Raw genomic sequence first — 6940 nt, forward strand, 5'->3', positions numbered from 1 at the left:
TTTTGTTTCCATAGAAACGCCGCCTGTTAAATACCTGCTTGCACCATAGCCCTAACTTTGGGATCCCACCTGAATCAACACCTCCTGAAATGAAGTACAACTGTTTAACTGAACAGACTTATTCTCAGGACTAAGAGACTGGTTCAGTGAGATGGAGCCATCTACCAACTCAACTTCAGGATTGTGAAACTTCTTGGGGAAGTTTCCAAGGTGGAACTGAGGGGAAGAGCAAATTACGTGACCCCAAAATATGTCATTTTGTCTTGTGGGTTATTTTGAGCTGAAGGCAGACTCAAGAAAAACTTTCAGTTCTCCCTAATCACCTAAAAGAATTTAGATAGGGGACCTGGCCCAGAAAGAGAGCTATTATTAGAGATAAATTTTTACTTGAAAGACCTATCTGGATGGCAGGGCAAACATTCATTCTTCTTCTTGTCCTGTCACCCACTTTCCCTTTGAAGCCCCAGGTCCCTATCCCATTTCTTCATTCAAGTATGGCACGTAAGCCTCATCTGATGGTCTTGTCTTTGGGTCTCATATTCTGATGGGACTTCTGTGTGTATGTCATTAAATGTTTTCCTCCTGTTAACCTGTTTTATATCAACTTACCAGCCAAAGAACCTAGAAGGGTAAAGGAGGAATTCTTCCTCCCAATGTAAAAAATATTTGTTCTTTCATCTTTTTGGCTCATTTTGCTTTGTGTACTTCCCTCATGGTTCATCGGTGTTCTAGCATGTGTCAGAATTTCCTTCCTTTTTAAGGATGAGTAATATTCTATAATATTGTAGGCATATGCTAAATTTTGTTCATCCATTCATTCACTGATGGACAATTCAGTTATTTCCATCTTTTGGCTCTTGTGAATAATACTGTTATGAACAGTGGTGTACAAATATTTGTGTGAATACCTGCTTTCAGTTCTTTGGGTATATACCCATAAGTGGGATTGCTGAACCATATGGCAATTCTATGTTTAAATTTGGATGAAGTCTAATTTGTCTATTTTTTCTTTTGTTGTTTGTGCCTTTTGTTTCATATCCATAAAACCATCATCAAATCCACTGTCATGAAGCTCTTGTCCTGTATTTTCTACTAAGAGTTTTATAGTTTTACTTCTTACATTTAAGTCTTTGATCCACAGTGTGTAGATTTTATTATGCGCTAAATTAGTGATCTTTTAAAATATATAAATCTGGAGTGCCTGGGTGGCTTAGTCGGTTGAGCATCGGACTCTTCATTTCGGCTCAGGTAGTGGTCTCATGGTTCGTGGGTTCAATCCCCGAGTCGGGCTCCGTGCTGACAGTACAGACCCTGCTTTGGATTCTCTCTCCTTCTTCCTCTCTCTCTTCTCCTCCCCTGCTCATGTGGGCTCTCTCTCAAAATAAATAAACTTTAAAAAAAAATATATATATATATATATATATATACATAAACCCAATCACGTCACACAGAAATTTGCTGAGCTCTTTTATCTCATTCAAATTAAAAATCACTCTTACCCTAGTCTGCGGGGCTCTACCTGATCTGGTTTACACTTGTCTGACTTGAACAAATTCTAGGAACACTGCCCACACCATGCTATTTCTCAAACATGCCAAGCACATTCCCACTTCAAAGAATTTATACTAGCTATTCCTTTTTCCAGGAACACACTTCCCTTCAGATCTCTGATTATATGCCCCCCTCTCAATGAGGTCTTTCTGGAGAACTTGAAGAAGGATTACTCTGCTTTTGTTTTCTTATTAGCATTTGTCACTGCTTGACATCTTACTTGTTTTTCCCTTGTGTCCCCCAAAGAGAATATAAACTTTAGGAAGGCAAATATCTTGGCGTCTCTTTTGTTGTAATAGTATTCCCAAATTTTTATCTGAATGCTCAGAATAAAGCCACTTAGGGGTGGCCAATGGATGAAAAACTTCTAAGCCATATCTTAAAAATAAGGAGTGTACCTCCTTTTCTCTCTTTCTACTGGCTAGAATTGGATGTGTTGGCAATCAGTTTTAAACTATTTAGATGATGACAACTCCTTAAAGATGACAAAGCAACAAGACTGATGAAACCTGGGTAACTGTTGATTTCTTAAAATAAAACTGTTGTAAAGCCTTGGTCTTCTCTCCCTTAAATTTTTTTTTTTAAATATTCATTTTTGAGAGAGAGACAGAGCGTGAGCAGGGGAGGGGCAGAGAGAGAGGGAGACATAGAATCCGAAGCGGGCTCCAGGCTCCGAGCCGTCAGCACGGAGCCCAAAGTGGGGCTTGAACCCATGAGCCGTGAGATTATGACCTGAGCTGAAGTTGGACGTTTGACCGACTGAGTCATCCAGGTGCCCCAGGCTTCTCTTTTTTTGAGAAAGGGCACACTTTATTTGAGAACATTGCACACGACCAAAAGATGAAGGCAGCCCAAAGAGCATCCTATACATCATGCTCAAATAGATACACAGGATGATAGGTGAAGAATACTAAGAGTACACTTGATGTGATGAGCACTGAGAAATGTATAGAATTTTTTTAATGTTTACTTTTGAGAGAAAGAGTGAGTGGGGGAAGGGCAAAGAGAGAGGGGAACGGAGGATCCAAAGCAGGCTCTGCGCTGACAGCAGCAAGCCCGATGCAGGGCTCAAACTCACGAACCATGAGATCGTGACCTGAGCCAAAGTCAGACGTGCAACTGACTGAGCGACCCAGGCACCCTATAATGTACAGGAATTTTGACTCACTATATCATACTCCTGAAATTAATATAATACTGTCCATTAATTATACTTGAATAAAAAACATTTTTAAAGGTACATAGGATGTTCTGCTAATAAGAAAGATAAACTGGAATATGTATCCTTTGGGACACGTCCCTAGTCATATCTCTCTGAGGGGCTGGAAAACTCCTTTTTTTTTTTTCCCAGAAGGTTTTTAATGTTTATTTATTTTTGAGAGACAGGAAAAAGCATGAGTCGGGGGAGGGGCAGAGAGAGGAAACAGAATCCGAAGCAGGCTCCAGGCTCTGAGCTGTCAGCACTGAGCCCAACATGGGGCCCAAACCCAAGAGCCATGAGATCATGACCTGACTGACCTGAAGTCAGATGCTTAACCGACTGAGCCACCCAGGTGCTCCTGGAATACTCTTAATCATTTATTTGAAGGCAACTGTGGTTCATTAAACATAGAGCCATTCAAGGATGCCTTCTTGTTTTTCATAAAAACATTCTTAGATTTTTTTTTTTTTTTAGTCTTCATTTGTTACTTTCATTCTATGTTCTCTCAAGGTCATCAGATTACTTCCTGTACTGATTGCCTTAATGTTAACACCAAGGAGGTCATTAGCTATGATCAAGTCGTCTAGGGGTTATGGGAGCAGCAGCCAGCATCATTCTGCTTGTATGAATCATACTTCTTGGTCCTTCCATTGGTCAGAGGGAATTGGCTCTCCCGTCAATGTGGCCCTGTCTGATAACTGCTGGATCCAAATTTCCTACTAGGTTTGTGGCCATGGTAATTTGCATGTCTCCCCTTGAATCATATCCATCCAACTGGTTTCACAGTTCCAATAATGTTTCCTGAATTTCTCTCTCACCACCAGAATCTGAGTAATATTTTCTTTGTCCTAATGACATCAGTTTCATCAATAAGAATGATAGATGGTGCATGTTCCTCAGCAACTTGAAACAATTCTTGTATGAGTTTGGGCGCATCACCTAGGTACTTCTGAGTAATTCAGAGCCAGCTGCTCTCAAGAAAGTGGCTAAGGTTTGGTTTGCTACTGCTTTGGCTAGTAAGGTTTTACCTGTGCCAGTTGAAGCATAAAGAACAGGGCACCTGGGTAGCTCAGTCGGTTAAGCATCCAACTTTGGGTCAGGTCATGATCTTGTGGTTAGTGAGTTCGAGCCCCACATCAGGCTCTGTGCTGATAGCTCAGAACCTAGAGCCCGCTTCGGATTCTTTGTCACCCTCTCTCTCTGTTCCTCTCCCACTCGCACCCTGCATGTGTCTCTCTCTCAACCTTAAATACAGATAAAAAAAAAAATTAAAAAAAAAAAAAAGGATGACTCTCTCAGGGGCCTCATACCCATTTTTAAAAATAATATTCAGGATGAGCAAAAGTAAACTCACAGATTCCATAATTTTCTGGCTTTGGTTGTCCAACCCGCCAATAACAGCATAGGTCTCCTGGAGGAGCTTTTCTACCTTCATTGCGGTGACCAGGGGATCCATGTCATCCATGCACTTTATGGTTGAACAGGACCAAGCAGTTGGGTTCCAGCAGACTGTTGTTTACAAATGAAAGAATGCTGATACAGTATTCTGAGTCCAGAGATGTAGACACAGTGGCACATCTTTGATCATCAATGACCTCTTCCAAGGTTCCTACCAACATAGGGGTCCCCCTCAGATCATCCACCATTGATCTTTCTTCCCCCTGCCTTTCTCCTAAAGGCTTCATTTATTCCTGATTCTGTCTTTTTTTAAAAAAAAATTATTTATGGGGGCACCTGGTGGCTCAGTCAGTTAAGCATCCAACTTTGGCTCAGATCATCATCTCAGAGTTTGTGAGTTTGAGCCCTGCATTGGACTCTCTGCTGTCAGCACAGAGCCTGCTTTGGATCCTCTGTCCCCCTCTCTCCCTGCCCCTCCCCTACTCACTCTCTCTCTCTCTCTCAAAAATAAACAAACATTGAAAAAAAGAAAAAAACAGTGTGGAATTTCTCATTTTGTCTCATCACTGGAAGGAATGCAGCTAGATCAGCTCCAAACCATTTTGCACAGCTAGGAAATTGATCTGAGGATTAACACAATAATCTGCATAACCTGAGCCACAGAACTTGGTAGGTATGCAGTGTGAAGACATGAACTGAGGGAGAGAAAAGCTGTGGAGGGTAGGGAGATGTATTTTCAGAGAGGGTACAGAGAAGGGCAGGGGGGAGAGTGGGGTGCACCTGGAGAGTACAGGGAAAGCACTCCCCTGAAAATAGCTGGAGAGAAAGAGAAAGAGTGAAAACACAAGAGACTGGACAAGAAATCTGTTCCCTAAAACCACTGATGGGGAGAAAGGAGAGGGTTTCAATACCATCAGGATTCTAAAAACAGAAGAGCACAGAGTCGGAAATTCCCGAGCTCAGTACCTGGTGGTGCTCTGGTGAGGAAGAAGGGTGAATCTCCAGGAGTGGCCTGCAAGGTCTGAGGGGCCCGTGTGCCACATGGGGAGAAGTATTTCCCCTATTTGGAGAGCATTTGGTAGAGGCCATATGGTCTACCCACAGGCAAAGGTCCCAACAGACCTCAGAGAGCAGTCATGTTTGCTGATATTGGAACAAAGACACCAGATTACGGTGAAATCTGGCACTGGCTGTATGTTGTATTTGCCATAATCTCCGAATCTCTGCTGCTGTGCGATTGCCCATAAGTTTTCTGGGGGCAAGAGGGAACCGGTTATTGCTCAGTGAGACCCTCCCCCACAGAATCAGCACGGGTACAAGCCGTGGAGGTCTCTGAACTGAGGGGTTTTGAAACAGAGCCCCGTCTGAGATAAAACGCTAGAGGGAGTGCCGCCTGGCAGGCTCATGGCTTGGAAACAGACAGGGTAGAGGCGGGTAGTAGACGGAAACCTGAGACAAAGGAGGGGTGCTTGATTGCCGGTCAGTGAGAGCACAAGGTTTCTGGGCCAGAGACTAGGAAGCGGGGTGAAGCCATTTTCACCTCTCCCACACATGTGCCTACATGCGCAAGCACATGCGCACCACGCTGATCCACCCCAGGAAGTTGAGTAATGTCACCTAGTGGAAAATGGGAGCCACTATACCAAGCCTGGCCCAACTGCTCCCTCCAAGCATATCCCCTAGAGGACCAGCACAAGTCTCTCCACCTACTTAGTGTATGGGCTACAGAGTGCTTCATAGTTTGAGTTCTCTGGGAAACTGGATGTAACTTCATTCCTGTTTCACTCTGTTTGCTGGTTCATCTATTCGTTTTTGGTGTTTTTTTTTTGTTTTTGTTTTTGTTTTTCTTCTGTTTTTAGGTTTTCTCCCCTCTTTTTAAAAAAAATTTTTTTAGTTTTTTTTTTTTTGAGAGAGACAGACAGAGACAGAGCACGAATGGAGGAGGGGCAGAGAGAGAGAGAAAGACACACAGTTGTCAGCACAGAGCCCGATGTGGGGCTCGAACTCATGAACTGCAAGACCATGACGCAAGCTGAAGTTGGATGCTTAACCTACTGAGCCACCCAGGTGCCCCGCCCCATTCTTTCTTTTCTTTTTCTTGGATACAGAAACAGAAAATTTTATTTCTCTCTCTCTTTTTTTAAATGCTTCTTTTTGAGAGAGAGACAGAGAGAGGGAGAGAGAGAAAGCGCAAGCAGGGGAGGGGGTTGGACACCCAACCGACTAAGCCAACCAGGCACCCAATCTTCTTCTTTTCTTTTTAATTAAAAAATTTTATTACTATACTTTTAATTTGTTTGTATTTTTAATTCTATTTCACTTTATTTCATTTTAATCTATTTTATTCTATACATTCTTTTAACTTTTAAAATTTTTAGTCCTTTTTTTCTTTGTTTTCTTTCCATTTTTCCTCTATTCTTTTTTTTTTTTCAATGTTTATTTTTTGAGAAAGAGAGAACCAGAGTGCAAGCCGGGCAGGGGCAGAGAGAGAGGGAGACACAGAATCCAAAGCAGGCTCCAGGCTCTGAGCTGTCAGCACAGAGCCCGACGCGGGGCTCGAACTCACGGACTGTGAGATCATGACCTGAGCCGAAGTCGGACGCTTAACCGACTGAGCCACCCAGGCGCCCCTAAAAAACATATTTTTTAATGTTTATTTATTTTTGAGGGAGAGAGACAGAGCACAAGTGGGGGAGGGCAGAGAGAGACGGATACACAAAATCTGAAACAGGCTCCAATCTCCAAGCCACCAGCACAGAGCCTGATGAAGGGCTCAAACCCACAAATCTT

General features: G+C 42.8%; 1 pseudogene; it reads right to left on the reverse strand.

The window, feature by feature from the left end:
• Positions 1-3056: 3056 nt before the first annotated feature.
• On the reverse strand, positions 3057-4371 carry LOC125153284 (26S proteasome regulatory subunit 4-like; annotated as a pseudogene).
• Between the last annotated feature and the right edge of the window lie 2569 nt (positions 4372-6940).

The sequence above is a fragment of the Prionailurus viverrinus genome, chromosome A2 (genome assembly GCF_022837055.1).
Source record: "Prionailurus viverrinus isolate Anna chromosome A2, UM_Priviv_1.0, whole genome shotgun sequence".
Classification (NCBI taxonomy): Eukaryota; Metazoa; Chordata; class Mammalia; order Carnivora; family Felidae; genus Prionailurus; species Prionailurus viverrinus.